We start from the raw sequence: 23,269 nt of genomic DNA on the forward strand, positions 1-23,269 counted from the left end.
TGACCTTTATGGTCAAATGGTAAAGTTGTAGCAGGAATGACTGGCATAAAAATAGCAAGCAATAAGCTGCTTTTTAAGTTTTCTGAGAATTGCTCTCAGAAAAGTGACACAATTCATGGGACACTGGTCCCAAGAGAACAGGGACTTCTTTTTCTGACTTCTTTTGATTGTTTTTTTGAGGGCCACACCCAACAATGTTACGGCTTACTCCTGGCTCTAGCTCAGGGGACTTTAGGGGTGCCTGGGATTGAACTAAGATTGGCCACAGGCAAGACAACTGCCCTATCTGTTGTACTATTTCTCAGGTCCTGACTTCTTTTCCTGGAGTTGATTTTATTTTGCTCTGTGTTCTTTTACTATGAATAAACTGAATCCAGCTCTCAATATTTTAAAATAATTCCCTGGGCCCAACAGACAGCCCCCTTTTATCTCTAGGATGCCAGCTCCCTGGAAAATGTCCATTTTTCAATACAAGGTCTGTCGATGTCACAACCTTCGATGTTTAGATATTTACACAGCTCATCCCTCCACCTGAATCACCTGTCCACAGCTTCATTTACCTAAGTGAGACTTTTGATTCCCTCAACCTGGCAGGTCTCAGCCATTGGTGCCCTGGTGCCTCAATGCTGGGTCCCTTGTAATGATTCCCAGACCATAAAGCTTGGATGAAACTCTCTGTCTCTCACTGCCTAGTATGGACTAAGGACTCCAAGATAACCTTGCAATCCTGAGGCAATGTTTGATATTCCCCCCAGGTAGACCTCTGTCATATGGCTTTGTCTGCTTTTTCTGGTTTAAATGCATAGAGCTTGGAGTTCCTCAAAGTCAAAAATTGCATCTTCAACTCTGTGCTCACATTTTACAGAACTGGGCTGACTTGTGATATAAAAAGCAGTTGCAAAACTAAGTTGTTTAAAATTTTAAAACATTGAAGACTGATCCCTTTTTATCTCTTGATGTCAATTGACAGGTATGATTCATATAATTTTAAAGAACTGTCGTGCTGTCCTCACTTTAGTCAAATTATTCAGGTTTGATACTAGCAATGATGAACTAATTGGTTTGTTTTCTAAAGTGGTTAAAATCAGTAAATATACTATTATGGTACAAACAATGGGCTCTTAAAAAGAAAAGCCTGAATAACCCCAAAGATACAATCTAGACTGACAGTAAATCTATGAGTTGGGCAAGTACTAAATTTGAAAACAGTGTGATCAATCTTTCCCAAATATTTTAGATGCCACGTGAAACATTTAATAACTTTAAGGATTTTAGAGCTGGATTATACTCATGTACACATGATACAAACTCTTAAAACTCTTCTGAATGCCCCAAGCATGGATTTTTTTTTATGTACACACAATATAATCCAACTAGGCAAAGATGGTTGCCAATATTTATTGGGAGTTTGCAAAGTGCCAGATACTGAACTAAGTTCTTTCCTAAATAAGTAATTAATTTGTAAACAACCTTCTAAGTTGGGTATAACGATTTTCTTTATTTCCTAAGGAAGAAATTGAGGCACTACAACTTAAATAAGCATGCCCCTATTCACCTAACCATTATGCAGGAAAGCCAGAATTTGGACACAGATTGAAAATATAGCAATTCATCCAACAGTTACATTTAATTGCTTTTTAAAGAAATAAATTAGGACACTCACTTAAGGAAGTAGTTCAATGATTTTTAAAACATGGCTAAGGACTCCATCACTTTACCAAACTACTGAACAGAGAAAGTGCACCCAAATGAAAAGAACAGCAAAGATCTTTGATCATGGCCAAAGCCAGAGAAAGTATCTCTTAACATTCTGGCAAATCTGGGAAACTTCACAGTACCAAGAAACAAACTTATTTAAAACTCAGATTTACAAAGTTAGAGAAGTGTTTTACACACAAGAACACACACACACACACACACACACACACACACACACACACACATACACATTTTGCTTTGTGCAAAACAGCCTTCCAGTTTTTATATAAATAAGGCACACTGTTCCTGGTAAATAAGACTGATGACTGAGTTAACCATTCTCTCTAGGTCCCTGATGTTCAGAGGAAGCAAAACAAGTTTTCTCAGAATTAAGTGGGACTGTCCATTTTTAATGTAAAATTAAGTTAAAAACAAAATGCCACTTTGTTATTTCACTCTTCCTACACAGGGAAAGATGCATAAATGTTTTCTTGCTCACAATATATCAGACAGTTATAGCATTTTTCTCTTTTTGGTTTGGAGAACACATGTGGCACTCCTGGTTGGTGGCTTTGCCAGCTCTATGCTGGGAGTTGCTTTCTGTGGTACCAGAGGACCATATAGTGCCAAGCACTGAATGGACCTCCTGCATATAAAGTATGTGCTAATCCTCTGGCCATCAAAATAGTTTTTGAATAAGATCATAGATTGAAAGTTGAGTCCTTAATTATGAACCTTTCTGTATGCAAACATTAGGAGGGCCAGCAGTGGGCATACCATTGCAGGCAATGACTGACAAGAAATGGTCTGTAGGCACAAAGGTGAATTTGGCTTTGGAGGGGCTGACAGGTGCCAGCCCCTGTGAAAAGGATCACTAAACATGTTTATATCCTCACTGTGCCTCACTAAGTCCAGTGTGTTCATATTGAGGGGACAAGAAAAGTAAAATGTTTCCCTGACAGTATGGTTCCCTGTTTTGAGCGAATTGCATTTCTTTGCTTCAGAAAAAGTGTTTGCCCATATTAATTTCAAAGAAATTTTCTTTGTATGCTTCCCCAGGATTCATTCTTTCTCTCTTTCTCTCTCTCTCTATCTCTATCTCTCTCTTTCTCTCTCTCTCTCCTTCTTTCACCTTTCAAAAGATCTTGAAATGGTACATGTAAAGCACACTTCCTCAATGCCATTAATGTAAGCTGAGGGTGAAAAGAGGAAACAACATTGTGGGCAATTGTGGATTCAGGTCATCATATAAAGCTGAACTTTAATTATGAGTAGGACCGGGCAGAAAAATGGCCCTATTTAAAATATAATTAGAGGTCTAGAAGGGTTTCTGCTGTTAGATTTATCAAGTCTCACTCATCAAATCTTTTTTATGGTGTCAGAAAAAAACAGTCATAGTCGGTACCTAAGTAGATTTTCTTTCTTTTCTTTTTTCAACTTTTCAACCATATTTGGCAGTGCTCAGGGCTTAATCTTGGCTCTGTGCTCAGGGATCATACTAAAGGTCGATGTATGGTGCTGGGGATTGACCACAGGTTGGCCACATGCAAGACAAGCTCAGACCTTAGGCAGGTTTTCATTGTGCATTCTTGACTCTGAGATCTAGGTCCCTCTGATATAAAAATATTTTCAATAGAGCTAATGAATTTCTACCACTCATATTTTGAACACCCTCTATAAAAATAAACAAACTACATATCTAAGCCATCAAATTAGAAAGTGATTGTTGGGGGCAAGAGAGAGACAATGAGAGAGAGTGAGAAAAAGAGTAGAGGAAAAGGCCTTGCATGTGAGCATTGCTAATTTTTTTTTTTTTTTGGTTTTTGGGCCACACCCGGTGACGCTCAGGGGTTACTCCTGGCTATGTGCTCAGAAGTCGCTCCTGGCTTGGGGGACCATATGGGACGCCGGGGGATCGAACCGCAGTCCGTCCTAGGCTAGCGCAGGCAAGGCAGGCACCTTACCTCTAGCGCCACCGCCCGGCCCCAGCATTGCTAATTTGATCCCTGGTATATATAGGGTCCTGGCCACCTGTAGAGGTCACATTGAGCATAAAATCAGGAGTATCCTGACCATACTTAGTGTATAACCAAACTTTTCCCCCCAAAAAATTGAAAAAATAAAACATAATTTTACAATGGGTGATGAATTGGATTGTGATGATCATAAAGTTCTTCAATATTTTGGTTCACAGAATTTGGTCATTGGCATAGTAGTTCCTGATCTCCTCCCTAAACTTCTGCAGCTCTCTTGGCACTGGAGAGAGTTTGAAGGATAGATACATGTTTAGAGCTTCCATCCTCTTATTCAATTGGAACCTGGGATAGGATGGACCAGCTTGGTACCTGACACATTAATCACCTCACAGAGAGCTGAGAACCTTGACCAGGCCACAAACCAAGGGGAGATCTCTCCCAGAACTCTCAGAGAGATTAAGAGGCAGAGATCAAAATGGAGAATCAAGGTCAAGTAGTAAAGATACCAGATCTTGCCAGGAAACTCAGCCATTGTAGGAATGGCATGGAAGGAAAATTGGGGTTTCCAGCACCATGCATGGAAGGCTCTGTTTATTGCCTGAAGAGTTCCCTGTCAAATTCACAGCTCAATACCTCACAGAACCTGGAGGGGCTGAGGACAAGGTCAGATCACAAGATCCACTAATCATTGTTGTGACTGTGCACATTACAGATTCCTAAATCCTGGGACATGCCAATAGTTAGGAAATTCATCATCGAAAACTTACATGTTTTCTGTGTTAAGAATTCAGTCAACTCTGAGGACTTCAAGGGAAACTGCTCCTGTGCCTGTCTGCCTGTGTTTCTGAATCCCTGAAGGTCTCCACAGAGGCCTAGGGAGCGCACCCCCAAAAAACTGTAAACTAGAGGCAGCAGAAGAACGTGGCTTCTTTCTAACCAATAAACCCCACCACAATACACAGGAAAAACCACGCTGCAAGCATGACAATGGGGAAACCTCGAAGGCAAACACCATGCACAGAGAGTGAAGATGAAAACTCAGATGACCTAATAAATTCCAACCACCTGATTAACCTCTTGGATAAGGAGCTTAAAATAGCAATATAAAAGATGTTTGAAGAACTCAAAGAAAGCATAGATTGATATGAACAGAACACAAAGAAAGAAATCAGAAAACTCCAAACTGAAATAACAGATCTGAAAAACACGGTAGCTCAACTGAAAACCTCAATGGATGGCCTCGACAGCAGGGTATCAGTAGCTGAGGAGAGAATCCGAGTACTGGAAGATGTGATGCAGAAAAACTCAACACAACAGAAGAAATTGGAAAAGAACCTTAAGACAAACAAACAAAATGGAAAAAGTACTCAAGGAATGAAAATAGAAGTCTTTGATAAACTCAACAGAAACAACATAAGAATCATTGGAGTCACAGAGACCCAGGTAGGAGATGTCCAGGAAGAATCAACTGTCAAAGACATCATCAAAGAAATACTCCCAGAGTTAAAGACTACATGCAATCAAATCCTGCATGCCTGAAGAGTACCAGCTAAAAGAGACCCAAAGAAAAACACCCTAAGACACATCCTCTTTACAATGACAAATCCCACAGATAGAGATGGAATACTGAAAGCAGCAAGATCACAATGGAAAATTACATTTAAAGGAGTGTCCCTAAGACTTACAGCAGACATATCACAAGAAACTCTCAAGGCCAGAAGACAGTGGTGGGATATTGTGACAAGACTAAATGAAATGAATGCCTCACCGAGAATACTGAATGCAGCCTGACTCACATTGAAGTTTGAAGGAAAATATATATAGCTTCATGGATAAACAACTCAGAAACTTCACACATGATAAAACAGCCTTAAAGGAAAAACTGACAGGTCTACTCTAAGACAAGAGACCAACAAACACAGCAAACTTATCTACAAAGATGACATTAAATCCTATGACAATCATCTCCCTCAATGTCAATGGACTAAATTCACCAATTAAAAGACACAGAGTGGCAAAATGGGTCAAAAAGATGAATCCAACCTTCTGCTGCCTACAAGAAACACATCTGAATAGTCAAAACAAACATAAACTCAAAATCAAAGTCTGAAGGAAATTCATCCAACCAAACAACACCCATAAAAAAGCTGGAGTGGCCATATTAATATCTGATGACACCAACGTCATACTCAGAAAAGTGGTAAGGGACAAAGATGGACACTATGTACTAATCAAGGGATATGTGCAACAGGAAGAAATCAGACTATTAAACATATATGCACCCAATGAGAGACCAGAAAATTATCTAATACAATTACTGACAAATCTGAAAGAAGAAATCAATAATAACACAATAATTGTGGGAGACCTCAACACGGCCCTATCAACACTTGATAGGTCAACCAGCCAGAACCCAACAAAAACATACTAGCCCTGAAAAGAGTAATGGAAGAAAGAGGACTAGTGGATATATATAGGACACTCCATCCCAAAAAACATGGAAACACATTCTTCTCAAATGTACATGGGTCATTCTCCAGGATAGACTACATGCTGATACATAAAACATACCTCCATAAAATCAAGAGGATAGAAATCTTGCAGGCTACCTTTGCTGACCACAAGGCTCTGAAATTAGATGTGAACTACAAAGCCACACAGAAGAAAAACTTTAACAATTGGAAATTAAACACCCTGCTACTGAACAACCAGTGGGTCCAAGATGAAATCAACAAGGAAATCCAAACTTTCCTGGAAACAAATAAGAATGAAGACACAAACTGCCAGAATCCATGGGACACAGCAAAACTGGTCCCGAGAGGAAAATTTATAGATCTACAAGCACACATCAGGAAGGAAGAAGGGGCATACCTGAATAACTTAATGACGCAGTTCAAAAAAAATTAAAAAATGACCATCAAAAGGAACCAAAAATAGGGAGATAGAAGGAAATAACAAATCTGAAAGCAGAAATCAATGAAGTGGAAAATCAAAAAACAATCTGAAAGATCAATGAAAGCAGAAGTTGGTTCTTTGAAAAAATAAACAAGATTGATAGACCATTGGCAAAACTCACAAAGAAACAGAGAAAGAGAAATCTGATAACCTGTATTAGAAATGAAAAGGGGAGGGCCCGGAGAGATAGCACAGCGGCATTTGCCTTGCAAGCAGCCGATCCAGGACCAAAGGTGGTTGGTTCGAATCCCGGTGTCCCAGATGGTCCCCCGTGCCTGCTAGGAGCTATTTCTGAGCAGACAGCCAGGAGTAACCCCTGAGCATCGCCGGGTGTGGCCCAAAAACTAAAAAAAAAAAAAATGAAAAGGGGAAGATCATGACAGATATCGCAGAGATCCAAAGGGTAATCAGAGATGACTTTGAGAAACTTTATGCTACTAAACATGAAAACGTAGAAGAAATGGAAAAATTCTTGGACATTTATAACCTTCCACATTTAAGTAAGGAGGATGTAGCATATCTAAACAACCCCATCACTACTGAGGAAATTGAAACTGTAATCAAACATCTGCCCAAAGAGAAAAGCCCAGCCCAGATAAATTTCCTAATGAATTTTTTCAAATCTTTCAAGAGGAATTACTACAATACTAGCCAGGCTCTTCCATGAAATTGAAAAATCAGGAACACTCCCAAACAGCGTTTATGAAGCCTACATCACCTTGATACCAAAACCAGACAAAGATGCTGCCGAAAAAGAAAATTACAGACCAATATCCCTGATGAATGTTGATGCAAAGATCATCAACAAAATCCTGGAAAATAGGATCCATTGCATCATCAAGAAGATCATACACTATGACCAAGTAGGTTTCATCCCAGGAATGCAAGGATGGTTTAACATCCATAAGTCTATCAACATCATACACAACAACAACAACAAGAAAAATAAAGATCACATGATCATATCAATAGACGCAGAGAAAGCATTTGATAAGGTCCAACACCCATTCTTGATCAAAACTCTCAGCAAGATGGGAATGGAAGGAACCTTTCTCAATCTAGTTGAAGCTATCTACAACAAGCCAATGGCAAATATTATCCTCAATGGAGAAAAACTAAAAGCCTTTCCTCTAAATTCTGGTACAAGACAAGGCTGTCCAATCTCACCACTCCTCTTCAACATAGCACTTGAAGTTCTTGCTATAGCGATCAGGCAAGAAAAAGATATCAAGGGAATCCAGATAGGAAAGGAAGAAGTCAAGCTCTCATTTTTTGCAGACAACATGATACTCTACTTAGAAAACCCTAAAAACTCTACCAAAAAGCTTTTAGAAACAATAGACTCATATATCAAGGTGACAGGCTACAAAATTAACACACAGAAATCAATGGTCTTCTATACACCAATAATGATAGGGAAGAGAAGGAAGTCAAGAAAGCAATCACATTCACAATAGTGCCACACAAACTCAAATATCTTGGAGTCAACTTGACCAAAGATGTGAAGGAAGGACCTATACAAAGAAAACTATAAAGCCCTGCTCCAAGAAATAAGAGAGGACACACGGAAATGGAAACACCCTGCTCAGGGATTGACAGGAACAACATCATTAAAATGGCAATATTCCCCCAAAGCATTCTACAGATTTAATGTGATCCCCTTAGAAATACTTATGACATTCTTCAAAGAAGTGGATCAAACACTTATGAAGTTCATCTGGAACAATAAACACCCTCAAATAGCTAAAGCACTCCTAGGGAAAAGGAAAATGGGAGCCATTACTTTCCCCAACTTTAAACTGTACTACAAAGCAATAGTTATCAAAACAGCATGGTATTGGAATAAAGACAGACCCTCAGTTCAGTGGAATAGGCTTGAGTTCTCAGACAATGTTCCCCAGACATAAAATTACCTAATTTTTGACAAAAGAGCAAGAAATCCTAAGTGGAGCAGGGAAAACCTCTTCAACATGTGGTGCTGGCAGAACTGGTTAGCCTCTTGCAAAAAAAGGGAACATAGACCCCCAGTTAACATCAGTACGAAGGTAAAATCCAAATGGATTAATGACCTTGATATCAGACCTGATACCATAAGGTATATAGAACAACATGTCGGTTAAACACTCCATGACATTGAGACTAAAGGCATCTTCAAAGAGGAAACTGCACTTTCCAAACAAGTGGAAGCAGAGATCAACAGATGAGAATACATTAAACTGAGAAGCTTCTGCACCTCAAAAGAAATAGTGCCAAGGATACAAGAGTCACCCACCATGTGGAAGAAACTATTCACCCAACACCCATCAGATAAGAATCTAATATCTAAAATATACAGGGCACTGACAGAACTTTACAAGAAAAAAGCATCTAATCCCATAAAAAAAATGGGGAGAAGAAATGAACAGACGCTTTGATAAAAAAGAAATACAAATGGCCTAAAGGCACATAAAAAAATGCTCCACATCAGTAATCATCAGGGAGATGCAAATCAAAACAATGATGAGATACCATCTCACACCACAGAGACTGGCACACATCACAAAGAATGAGAACAATCAGTGCTGGCGGGGATATGGAGAGAAAGGAACTCTTATCCACTGCTGGTGGGAATGCCGTCTAGTCCAAACTCTATGGAAAGCAATATGGAGATTCCTCCAAAATCTGGAAATTGAGCTCCCATTCGACCCAGCTATTCCACTCCTAGGGATATACCCTAAGAACACAAGAACACAATACAAAAACCCCTTCCTCACACCTATATTTATTGCAGCACTATTCACAATAGCCAGGCTCTGAAAACAACCAAGATGCCCTTCAACAGATGAATGGCTAAAGAAACTATGATACATATACACAATGGAATATTATGCAGCTGTCAGGAGAGATGAAGTCATAAGATTTTCCTATCCATGGATGTACATGGAATCTATCATGCTAAGTGAAATAAGTCATAGGGAGAGAGAGATACAGAATAGTCTCACTCATCTAAGGGTTTTAAGGAAAATAAAAGTCATTTTTGCAACAATCGTCAGAGACAATGAGAGGAGGGCTGGAACTTCCAGCTCACTTCATGAAGCTCACCACAAAGAGTGGTCAGTGCAGTTATAGAAATAACTACACAGAGAACTACCATAATCATGTGAATGAATGAGGGAACTGGAAAGCCTGTCTAGAGTACAGGTGGGGGTGGTTGGAATGGAGGGAGATTTGGGACATTGGTGGTGAGAATGTTGCACTGGTGAAGGGGGTGCTCTTTACATGACTGAAACCTAATCACAATCATATATGTAATCATGATGTTTAAAGAAAGAAAAAAAGTTTCAAATAAACTAAAAAAATAACTCAGTCAATAACTTTAAGAAAATCTGCTCAATGTTTGAGTAGAAGAAACCCTATACTTTATCATTATTATGACTATCATCATTATTATTATTATTATTACTGGGTCTAAAGAAATCAGAAAGTCGAGAAATACCTTTTCAATTCTCTTTCAATTCCATTGTCAGCAAAGAGAAAGTTATTCATGGCAGTTCCTAGAAAATTGCCTTGAGTCTCCCACTCAGAAAGAATTTGGTCAAGTGGTTTCTATTTTCACTAGGTGTATTCTGGAGTCGCACTGTTCTGCCATCCATGAGAGCAGTATAATTTCCATCAAAATATTTCAGAAAGGCAGAATAAGATAAATATGAAAGAGTGGAAAGGGGAAGCTGATCTTTGCACTGAGATGTATTAGAGGGATGGGGGCTCTGAGCTAGATGGTCAAGAACCCCCAGCTTGGTTTTATTCTTTTATTTTGTTTCTTTGTTTTGTTTTGGTTTTTGGGCCACGCCCAGAAGTGCTCAGGGGTTACTTCTGGCTATCTGCTCAGAAATAACTCCTGGCAGGCACAGGGGACCATATGGGATGCTGGGATTCAAACCAACCACCTTAGGTCCTGGATCAGCTGCTTGCAAGGCAAATGCCACTGTGCTATCTCTCCGGCCCCTTGGTTGGATTCTTATAAGCACTAAGTCACAAGCAGGTGTGAGGGACTATCAGAACTGACATTGATGGCCTTCCAGGATGGACATGAAAGAAAGATGTGGACAGTGATGTAAGAATACAATCATCCTTCAAGGAACTATATCTTCATGGAAAAGGAATAAGCTGGAAGTTCTTTGTGCCCCAGAATCTACCTTGTCTCTCTTTAAAACAAGTGACATGTATTTCTATTTAGGAGAGTCAGTGAGTATTGGGGTCACCTCTGACAGCATTTGGGCATTACTTTTTTTATATGCTTAGAATTGACCCACTCCTGGTGGTGCGCTGATGACTATATGTAGTGTCAGGAATCAAAATGCATCAATTACATTGAATGGAGGCCACTGCTTAAACCCTGTGCTAGCTCTCTGCCTCTTTCCCTACCCTGTATGTATTACATGCATGGTTGCACTCCATAAACCTTGAAGTCTCCCTGCAAAGAAACAGATGGTTCTGGATTATCTAACATCACTTTTCCCAATAAAAGTAAGAAGAGGAGAAGAGACACATGCAGAATGCAATACTGTGGAGCAAGATGCATAGGCTAAATTCTGGCTCAGAAGCTATGGACTCAGCTTGGCTGTATCACATACAGAGATTGAGAACATGAAGCTAGAGACAGAGTCATAGAGCCCCCAAAAAGGGTTCCTCTGAGAGGTCACAGCCATGCTACATACTGAAGTCAGATGGTTTCTCCTACTGGTTCTTACAGAGATATCCTTGGTTTAAGGCAACGAATAACTTCATAAGAGAAAATGTATTTTGCTTTTGCTTGGGGGTCAATACTCAGCATTTCTCAAGGCTTATTCCTGGCTTTGCACTCAGGGATCATTCCTGGAAGGCTCAGGGTTAGTGCTGGAAACCGAAGCTCGGTCAACCACATGTAAGACAAGTAGACTATTAGCAGTACTATTGCTCTGGTCCCTGAGGGCAGATGTAAAAGTTCTAGATTTTCTGAGCATAACCAACCAGTTCTGGGCCAGGATGGAAACTCAGTCCCCAGTGAGGGAAGGGTCAGGATAAAGGAGGAGTTAGGGCAGCATCTTTCTCCCAGCACTCCTGGAGAAATGCTCCATTCATCTCATGCTGCCTGCCTGCTTCTTCTAAACCATAAGTCTGCTCAGATCTCTTCTGATTTCAAAGCTTTGGTCTCCTGGTTTCAAGGTCAATCTCCTGGGTGGCCCTACTTTGTTTGAGGAACCTGTACTGATCCTTACATCAACTGTCCACTCTTTAAAAATCAAGGGGTCTGAGAAGAGAGGATGACTAATGTAACCTCAGCAGCAGATCTAGCAAGCATCAAATTCGAGTAATCTGCCTCCAGGAATATCAGACTTACCACCTCTGCTTGCCTTCCCCCAGGAAGGCCCTTTTTATAAGAGACTGGGTGAGCCCCCAGGACTTTTCATGGAGATGACACATTCACAGTTCTTTCTAAACTGCCCCTGTAGGGTAAAGCCATGACTACATCTGAATTATCTTCCCCCCCCTTTCCCAACTTGATATGTACAATTCAACATGGCACATTCTCTAACGACAATAAAAATATATAAACAATAAACAGTAACAACAATAAACAGCAAACAATGAGTGGTAAACAACCCAGCAAAATTGGAAAGGCTGAGAAGACAGAACAAGTTCCTGTTATTATTTTTATGAGCCCTGGATATCAGCAACCATATGCTTAAAAGAGCTGATGCTCAGCATTAGTTGGAATGAGAGGCAAAATTTGCTGTTTAACCAACTTTATCTATCATTTGGCACTAAATCCCAGACCTCTTTGGTGTTCAGAAAATCGTTTCCCAGTCATTAACCTGCCCCTCATCCCTATGAGTTTATGAAGAGTTAGTTTTCTGTGGGGTGTATTGATTTAATGGTCTTCCTGTGTGATTGCCTACTTTGGCCATGATGCTTAATATAGGGGCCCAGTCCTGGCATGCAGGGGCATCATAAATCACAGCACAGTGGAGCCAAGAGAAACTCAGGTGATCTAAACCAGTGATTTCAGTCAGAGATTGGCTGTTTTATGTATATTTCAAGACATACTCAAGGGAAAGAGTAAAAGAAGATGATGTGGAAGAGACTAGGAAACCTATCTTCTTTTGTTCTTTAATCTTAACTGCTGCTTTACAAATATGAAGGTTTTGAGGATTTTATTCGCTTGTTTATTTGTTTGGGAGCCACAGTCAGCTGGCTCAGAGCTATTTCCTGGGTCTGAGCTCAGGGATTACTCTTAGTAGTGCTCAGAAAACCATATATGGTGCTGGGGAATCCAATCTGGGTCAACTGCATGCACAATAAGCACCTTAACAATTACTATATTTCCTCTCCAGTCCCATATGAAGATTTGAAGTGAGTTTTACTTATAAAATTCACAGTGAAAATCATGGAATGTAAAGGAAAATATTGACATTATCCAGAAGTGAATTGATTCTTTGAAATGGTCATAGCCTTCATTCTGAACAGCTATGCATGGTAGATGAATATGTACCACAACAAATAGAGGGCAAGGCAGTTATAGAACATGTAGCGAAAGAGTTTGGTTACATAGGAAGAAGTGGGGGAAGGTACAAGTTGTGGAATGAGAGGACATTGCAAGAATAATGGGATATATTTCTTAGGGAGATGGGGCTTTCTGGCCCCAGGATTTCCTTATGAAACAGCATCTTCTTTACAACTCCAACCATTAATTATTCTTTCTCTAACCAGTAATTATGCATTAAGCATTTATGTATGCGAGTCTCCTTGAGAGATAAACAGAAGAGCACTCCTGTTCAGCAAGTAAGAAGACTAGTGGAGGTGGAGGGGAGGAAGGAAAAAACACAGAAAAGAGGGAAAAGTGGAAAGGAAGGGTAGGAAGGAAGGGAAGGAAGGAAGGAGGGAGGGAGGAAAGAAGGAAGGAAGGAAGGAAGGAAGGAAGGAAGGAAGGAAGGAAGGAAGGAAGGAAGGGAGGAAGGGAGGAAGGAAGGGAAGGAAGGAAGGAAGGAAGGAAGGAAGGAAGGAAGGAAGGGAGGGAGGAAGGAAGCAAGGAAGGAAGGAAGGAAGGAAGGAAGGAAGGAAGGAAGGAAGGAAGGAAGGAAGGGAGGGAGGAAGGAAGCAAGGAAGGAAGGAATGGAAGGAAGGAATGGAATGGAATGGAAAGTGGTGATTACAAGGGGAAGCAGCTAGGTGAACCTAGAAATTTCTATCTTCATTCTCCCAAGCAGACAGGCAGCTCTTGCTTAACCAGAGCAATGCAGAATTATAGAGGGGGCAGCTATGGAGTAGAATGGAGAAAACTCCCAAAGTAAGATCCAGATAAAGAAAGGGAAAGAAGAAACGACGACTGGATTGGTTCTAGGAGGCTGCTATTTTTAGTGGCCTGAAGAAGACTCCTGTGACCTTGCCAAATTATGATGCAAACAGAGTTAATAAAAACTCTCTCAACCCTCAGTTCCAAGTCAGCTCATTACCACACTGCTTCAGCAAAAGCATCACCTAAAACCCCATAACCTCATTAAAGGATTAATCCTAACAGGTTTGACCTGAAATTGAGCAGCTGGATTTGCCTTAACAGCTTCCTGCCTTACTAGTTGTTTTTCCTGAAGACATTTAAAGAGTGGGTTAGCTCCGCTAAGCAGTGAGTTTTAAAATTGTATCACTTATGATGTTTTGTCTTCCAGTTAAAGAGACATTTTCAGAAATGAGGAATATGCTCCTTTCCCTAGCCATTCCCTAGACAAGAAAAGATGCTTGCTTTCAAAGTCATCTTGATTTTTTTTTTTTTTTGGTTTTTCGAGCCACACCATTTGATGCTCAGGGGTTACTCCTGACTAAGTGCTCAGAAATTGCCCCTGGCTTGGGAGACCATATGGGACGCCAGGGGATCGAACCGCGGTCCTTCCTTGGCTAGCGCTTGCAAGGCCTTACCTCTAGCGCCACCCCCATCTTGATTATTTAAAGGACAAAAAATAAAGGCCTAGAAGAAAAAAAATATCCTTCCTCTTTACTAATCTGATGTCAATTAATTCTAGATTTCTCCATGCAAGGTTTAAGTATTCTTTTGCATCAGGGAAATAAGGTATTTGGATTTAAGCAAGTTGATTCATATAGAATATCTGATTTAAAGCACAGGAATTTCTACATATTTCAAATCTTTTATAATCCCATTCTATTTTTACCCAGACTTCAAATAAGAATTATATCCTTCTATTCATCTCAAGTAAAAGCTGCCTGTTGGAATTGGAGCTTCAGTAGGACACACAGTGAGATCTGCCTGCAAGAATGGAGCTTCCCAACCTTGGCTGTTGTGTGAATCATAAAACAGTGTGGAAAATAAGCTGGAAATTTTGAGCATAGTTCATTATGAAATAAAATCTTTACTCTAATGACTATAATGCAAAATACTTTTCAGTAAGTTAAACACTGGAAGGGAGAAGAAAAATTAAAGACGATTAGTGAGTCAGAGTGAATGTGTAGGTAGGTGATTTCCCTCTGGGTCCCACATATTCCTCTTAGATTTAAATTTCTTAGATTGAGAAACATTGTCTGTGAGGCAGGGGAAATGGTCCAGTGTATTTATTAGGTGTTAGCCTCAGACACAAGCAACCCAGGTTTGATTCAAGGCACTCCATATGGCCTTCTGTGCCTGCCTGGAGTAATCCCAGAGTTCAGAGCTAGGAGTGAGCCCTGAGCATCACTTGGTGTGGTTCAAAGAAACAAACAAAAGTAAATAAAATAGTCTGTCCAAAACACAAAATTTTAGACTTTATAAGTAACTTTTTTCTTTTCATAAATCTTATTAGCAACTAACTGCCTTGCTGTTTCCTTTGAACCGGACACAGACAGCATGAAGGAGTGACTAGTAAGTGAGGGCTCTCTGTGGCTTTCCTGCACACACCCCAAATATATGCTGGGTTCAGAGAGGCCAAAGGAACCTGCCAACTTATTCCAAAATAGAAACAAAAAAAAAGTTTCCAATACTAAAGGACTGAATCATCCAAGTGTCAAATTAAATATTGATATCATTAGTTGAATTCTGAATTATTCTCTGGGGTGGAGAATCTCAGAACAGAAGTCAGCAGAATAGGAGGTGATCCCCAGAGATCCCCTTACTTCTACCTAGTTCACTCAAGCAAGCTACTGGCCCCTGTAGTGTACCAGGGACTGTGCTAGGAACTAGTGCACAGAGATGAACCATTGAACCCTGTTCCTTGTCAACTTGCATTTTAATCTAATTTTCACAGTTCTAATGTCAAGACTGACTAGAATTATCTGGACAATCTCTAAAGATTTACTGCCGAGTAGAAAAAAAAGGAGCTGATGACAATGAACTGTGCTGGGATCAACACCATAGGGGTGTTAGGTTCCAACTCAGACCCCACCCTGTGTGACCATGAGCAAATATCTTTGACAGTCAATTCTCTGTTTTGCCAACTGAAATAATCAGGAGCTGAGGAAGTTACACATCTTAGAATGGTCTATGATCCATTATTCTACAGAGAAATGCACCATTTTCTTTGTCTTTTATTTATGGCCCACACCCAGCTAAGCTCATGTATTACTACTAGTTCTGTACTCAGGGATCCTTCCTGATGGTGCTCTGGCAACCACATGCCATGCCAGAGACTGAATTATATGCAAGGCAAGTGCCTTTTCTTCTGTATTATCTCTTTGGTCCTACAATATTTTTTCAGATTTAGTTATTTTGAGATTGCAAACTAAATCATGAATAGAGGTTACAAACTTTAATAAAACATATATTTGAAGTTAGAAAAGTAGATCTAAAAAGTTTTCATCACCAGAATGAAAAAAAGAACAGTGACCCTATGACTCTGAAATAATATTTGCTAACAAAGTTAAATATCACTCATTTTACCTTCTATACAAATGTCTAATGATCACTGTAAGCCTTCTGCTCAAATACTATATTATAGGTTAGTTACATCTCAATAAAACTGGAAAGAAAACAAAACAAGCAGGCACAAAACATGGAGGAGTCAATAAATAAGCCTGTGAAAAATGAAGGGGAAAAAGAGTACACATAAGGATTTCGTTATTAAAATATTCAAGGGAATACTGAGGTCAACAGGCCTCATTCAAGTAATGCTCCACATTGTCATGACTGTGTGGTTCTGAGCAAGAACTCAACTCTCATTCTCAGCTTCCTCACTGCATTAAGCGGTAGCTCTAAGACGAACTGATGCTGGGAAATGTGCACCCCACAAACACAGTGGTATCAGTAAACTTTTTACCCCAGGGGAAATGATACACTAATAAAGACTATTATATATAGGGAATTCCTGCTAAGACTGAAATAGTATTCACTTTTCTACTCCCAACACCTGGCATAGGTCACTCTGTTGACACCTTCCTTTGAAGTCTCAATAAATAAATAAATGTTGACTCTGATAAACTCACACTGATGAGAACTCTGATTGACAATTATGTACAAATGGTTGATTAAAGATGATAAGATAGAGCGGTTATTACTTAATAAATGCAGTTTTATGGGAGAGAGCTGCTTTTAAAATGCAAGGGGAAAGTGGAGATGAAAAGGTCACAGATATTGGGCGACACCCACAAACCCAGCCTCCCACATGGCTTATGAGATCAGAAGCAGCAAAGACAAATATGTGAGTCACAGTTCAGGGCTGGTGCAGGGGGGGCCATTGGAAGTATGTTCCTTCCAAGTGATGGTCCTAACAAACCTGTTCACTCAATGAATAAACAGTTCCAAAGGTCCTTTTAGTAACTGTGCAGTGTCCTTAGGCAGGAAAGTGGTAAACAGAGCCAACACTGAGGCTAGGAAATGTGAGAATCCAGACACCAGAAAAAGTGTTTCAAGTTGAAAATGAAAGGAGATGAACGTAGTAGATATGAACAAATCTATCAAGTGTTCCGGACAAAGCCACAAGACTATTTCCCAGAAGTAGAGTTTAACATATCAACGGGAAATGTTGGCCTTCATTTAGGTAGCTGGATAGTACACACATATATGCATTTATACATGCACATGCTTATATGCCTATGTTCAGGCAGGCATCAATATGAAACTGCACATAGACACACACACTTGTACCACATTCCAGGGAGTTAGAAATGACTCTAAAATAACAGAGTCCACTGTGAATTGCAGTGAACAAACGCTTAGGAACCATTTCTTAAGAAATAGCAAAGGGTAACAGAGTGTCTCTGTAACTAGGTCAGGCACCAATTGGTAGTCAACTCAACAGACCCAGGAAGATTTAATGAGGAGGAGACCAGACAAAGACAGAAGATGAAAATACTGCTCCAAGCGCGTGTCCCCAGACATCACCATCTGGCCGGGGCTCCCCTCAGACAGCACCATTTCTCCCAGAGAGCTCAGAATAAACTTTTCCAAAATCCCAATAGGACTGCAAGCAAGCCTGGGAGAGCAGCAAGAAAACTTGTATAAAAACCAAAAGAAATGAAGAGATTCTGATCCACTTGGAGCTCATGCCTGGAGCAGAAAGGAGCAAACTAAGAAATACATAGAGCAGTCAGCAGGAGCTGAAGGTACAAGATGCATTTAAAGCCACACGGTTCACCTTCACCTGCTGGTCTTCACAAAAGCCAGTCCTTTATGTCAGATCTCTGGGCCACCATTCCTGCCGGAGCTAGGCGGAATGTGCTGGCACCTGCCTGAGGTTGGCAGAGGGAATAGTCAGGCTCATTCGAAGCAGCGCCTACTCACGCCACTGTCAAGAAGGTCATCGAGCAGCAGGTGGCCAACGCAAGTGTCCCTCGATGGACAGATTCTGCTGCGACACTGCCATCTCCAAAAAGCAGCTTCTGGCTGGGCTCTCAGCACATCTCTTGTGGGGACCCTGGGGCAGTGGGGCTGTGAGAGGATGCTGGGAGGCTCTGTTGTGATGGAACACAGCAGTGCCCTCCGGGACAGCCGAGAGGCGGGCCCCACTCCCTGGCACTGCTGGCAGCCTTGTGAATGGGGCACTGTGATGAGACACACACCCACTGCTAATGAGTCCCACATAGTCATTAGCCAGAGAGGACAGTACTGAGGCTGCAGCTCCAAAGATAGAGTCCATGGGCAACCCTGGGCTGAGAGGGGCCCTACTCCAGCAGCAAATATGATCGTTTGCACTTACAGCACTTTCTCTTCCCTTCGTAGAAAAAAGAAAAAGCAGCCAAAATGCCATAGACCTTTAAAAAGGCCACACAAGCCAGGAGATAGATTAGAAGGCTATAGCAGAAGACTGGCATGGCTGAGCCACCAGGGTTCAATTCTCCCCACACCACATGCCCCCCCTCCTGAAATGGCTGGGTAAAAAATGGGCAGTCTGAGTCCCCAAATGTCAGGCAAGTGCTATAAGGCCAAGTAGCTCTAGCAGTGGCTTCCAAGGCCCAAGAACCCACTGGACAGGAGCCCCTCCCCTGCCAAGTAAATACAATCATACAAATTTCCAAAGAGCATTTTAACATAATGCAATAAATAGTGACAGATATGTCAGACTAGAACACCACTTGGTAATCTAATACACAGGAAAGGGAAGAAGTTGCATAAATCTGCTATAGAACTTTGAACATCAAAATGTCTCAGAGCTTCCTCCTGGCTCTGAATTCAAAGTTCACTCCTGTCAGCTGCATACAAGTCAAGTGCTCTACCTGCTGTCGTACTAATGTTTCCATCTCGCAAATTTGTTTTATGCGATTTTACAACCATTATGTGAGATTCTACGTAGAGAAGAGCCTGGAGCCCATTGTACAGACTGATTTTCTACCTTCCCTGATTACAAACTCCTTCCTCTCTGCCAACCTCATGTTTCAAGTAGAGAGTTAAAGGGCACCTTCCTCGTACCTACTTTGTAAAAATTAAGTAAATGGATTCATGCATCATCCTTAGCATACAGTAAGAGCTCAATAACTGTCTTTGTTTAGATAATTCTCATCATTAGTATGACCTCCATTTGGCAGATAAACTTGGAGCTTGAATATTCAGGTTGTAAAGTCATATTCCTTGAGGCTTGAGAACTACTAAAGGTTAAGGCACTTTTCTTGCATGCAATCAACCCTGGTTGAAATGTCCAGCATTATATATGGCCCTTACAAGCCCCACCAGAAGTGATCTCTAAGCAAAAGCCAGGAGTAAGCCCTGAGCACAACCAGATGTGTCCCCCCCAAACAAATGAATCTTGTCTCATTCCTGTGGATAGACTATTGCCATCATTAAAAATCCACTAACAGAGAGGAATGCAGACCAACATGGAAATATTAGTAATGATGTAACTATGCTGGCTGAAAATAATTATAATAATTACATTATTATATATAATAATTATATATAAGAATAATTATAAAAGAAACCAGATCTTCCAGACCTTCATTAGTTTATCCTCTTCCCTCTCCCAAGGATTCTGGGGTCTCTCCTAGCAATACTCGGTCAGCCTGGCAGTCATTCAATGCAAAGGCTCAAGCATGTGGTGTTGTGTAAGTCCTGCAGTGCTGGGAATGAAGTGTTTGGCCCCTAACAGTGCTTGGGGGAACACGAGGTACCAAGAATTGAATTGGGATAGGTCTTAACCCCTATTTTACCTCTCTTACCCCTTCGTAACCCCTTGTAAACATTTTAAATATATATATATATATATATATATATATATATATATATATATATATATATATATATATAAAGAATGCTTTAACTATTGCCTATGTTGGTTGATTTGGGGGCATTTGAGGGCATCTTCTTAAAGTTTGGAGGCTGAGTGGTTGACTTGTTCATCCTTGGCTCACATGGTCTTGGGTGGGAATAAATCCATCTCTTTCCCAGCATTCCTTGGGGCACATTTTCTCCCAGTATGCCCTGCAAGTTTCTCAAGGCCTTTGAAAAAATATAGCTTCTGCACTTGCAAATTTGGGAAGGGGGCTAAGGTTTTGCTTATCCAGTAAATTCCCATGTGGTGGCTAGAAGCATGCTGAGGCAGGGAAAGGAAATAAACACCTAAGTTGCATTTTGGTCTCTGTGATGCTGTGTTGAGTTTTCAGAAAACTTAAGCTCTTTCATTATTCATGCAAACTCCTAGGTCCCAGAGGCAGGGAACACTTGTAGTTTTGTTTTGTTCCAGATCAAACAAATAGAATAAAGCAAATGCCCATTGACTCCAGGTAACTGCTGTGGGGAAGATCATTTAACTTTGTTCCTCTCGTTCCTCTGCTTTTCTGTGGGAATGGGCAAGAAGGAGCTGAACACTGTAAAAAGCACCAGGCTCTGAGTGGAGCAAGATGCCTCATGAGATTATGAAATAGACCCAAATGACAGTTCTTGCTTTTCTTTTATAAACTCCATAAGGAGCAAAATTACTAAGCTCTGAATTAGGATCCCTGTCTAGTTGAGGAATCAATTGAAGTGTCCCTCATTCAGAAGCTATGTGGACTGAGGCAAGTGATTTAACATCTCTGAACTTTCATTTCTCTGTCTGGAATGTAACCTGGATGATGTCCAACTTATAAGACTATTGCTATGAGATAATTAATAAATAAGAATGATCATGAAGAACCTTTCCCAATTTAATTTTAAAAAGGCAACTAAGCAGTTGAACATTAATAAGAACTCCCATGATTATACCCTCACCTGTAATATTGCTTCTATTTTCTTTGCCAAAATAGGGTACATTTGCATTCCAATACACACATTTTATACTCTTCTTTATAATAATCCTTTCCTAATGCTTATTTATAACAATGGAGAAAAGATTAGAATAAACTTAAATAGTATTCCACCTTGAGAGGAAGAAATGATTATTTATATTTTTTTACATCTGGGAATTGCTTTTATTTTTCACTCCCCAAAGTCCCTCTACACACACACACACACACACACACACACACACACACACACAAACACACACACACAACACAATTTCCAACTATCCTCCTCCATCATATTTCACACCCTCTACAATTCAAAGCCAGGTTGCAAATATGGTATAACTTGACAAAAATTTAAAAAAAATGAATCCACAGGAGAAAGAGCAGGCTGGTTGATCCTTTAAATTTTCTCTCCATCCTATGGGATGAGCCTCACCATACTGTTCTACCAAGGTGACTAGATAGCTGAGATGGAGAAAAGAGGGTGGGAAGGAATGGTTCTCCACTTCTCTTTCATTTCTGTGGTCAGAGAATCAGAGAGGATTTTCTCTGCATAGAAAGACACTTTAGCAAATTCAGCATAAAGGATAACAAGAGTTCACATGTGATTTCTCATACTAAAATTCTCAAGATTTTTTTTTCCTGCTCTCCACATGGAGATTAGAAAATTCTTCATCAAATCCTACTTGGGGAAATCCTTGCTGCCCTACCCCTGGATGGCAGTTTTGCAAATGCACCTCAATCTGGACTGTATAGGCCACTGCAAAGAATCATTCTTCCCAGAGGAATTTCTCTGTCTCAGCAGGATTTATGATGAGTTCTTGGCAAGGATCTCTGAATCATTGGCTTTTGCAGGAGAGCCAGAAGAGAATTCTAGGAGAATCTACCTCACATGGGAAACATTGCCCAAAAGATCTATCTATCTCTTACGATGACACAGATAAAGCTGGATACAGTGGGACAGAGCTACTGCATAACCAGCATGCAAAGCCTGAACAGGAAGGGCATTAACCAACTGTCTGACTTAACTGGAAAACTTAACTGGAAAACTAAAATGAGTGGGTCTTCTTAGGTCTGTCAGTTACATTAGTGATTGCTCCAGTACCTATACTCTACATCTGATTGTCTAGTGGGCTCCATAAATAGTGCTAGTTATTTTCAGTCAACGGGGTGTGATGAGAGAGAGAAAAGGTCTTAAGGATCTAGACCTCCATTGTTGAAAGGGACTGTGAGTCCCAGATTCTGGGCACAATGAGATGAGCCCTCACTACCGCAGAGAGTTTGCAAAGGAGCTGCCTCGAGAAGCAGTGATTTGTGTTCCAGGTAGGAGACCACATAGCAAGCCTCCCCACCCCAGCACTTGTTAAGCTCGAATTCCATTTGTACCAATTCTCGACAATTTTCTTTGATTTATCTCCTGCAAGCCCCACTTCCAATTCCTGCAGCCCAGCTTGAAAGGCATCGCTGTCTATGCTTGTTCTTTTCTTTTGCGCAGGGCGAGGCTGACAGACCCCAAAAGAAAGCCCGGCCTCTCTGAGGCTCAATGAGCTGTTTCTCCACTGGCAAAGAAGCCATCAATAACTTCCATCAATGGCTCACAGCCTGCAAAAAAATGGAGGATGGTTGGAGAAAAAGATGGAGACAAGAATAGCTCCCTCTGATCCAGTCTACGCTGGGAGTATGTGGTGTTTCTCATCCTGCAGACACTCGAAAAGAAAGCTCTGTTCAGCAAGCTTTTTTGGGGGGGTGGGGGCAGGGAAGAAGGCGGGTGGGGGGGGAAACTAAAACTCAAGAGTGGCTCGTCAACTTCCCTATAGCTTTCTGGGTGGGGAGTCTTCTGGAAGTATAAATGGAGCTAAGGTCTAGTGACTGTATATTTTGTATGTATACTTTCCACTGTTCCATGTTATTTCTAAGTGGAAAAATAACAAAACACGCTGATTCCTTAGCCAGCACTTGTTGCAAAGGCCACGAAGTACAGACACAGGCACATTTAATCTCTGAATGGT

The 23,269-nt window shown here is 40.7% G+C and overlaps 1 protein-coding gene across 1 annotated transcript in view; it reads right to left on the minus strand.

The window, feature by feature from the left end:
- Positions 1 to 18,502, minus strand: part of CDH11 (cadherin 11) — a 130,028-nt gene extending 111,526 nt beyond the window's left edge. Inside the window, exon 1 of the mRNA XM_049786353.1 lies at positions 18,200 to 18,502. The gene's annotated coding sequence lies outside the window, so the exon portion shown is untranslated. The remainder of the gene's footprint in view (positions 1 to 18,199) is intronic.
- Between the last annotated feature and the right edge of the window lie 4,767 nt (positions 18,503 to 23,269).

The sequence above is a fragment of the Suncus etruscus genome, chromosome 14 (genome assembly GCF_024139225.1).
Source record: "Suncus etruscus isolate mSunEtr1 chromosome 14, mSunEtr1.pri.cur, whole genome shotgun sequence".
Taxonomy (NCBI): Eukaryota; Metazoa; Chordata; class Mammalia; order Eulipotyphla; family Soricidae; genus Suncus; species Suncus etruscus.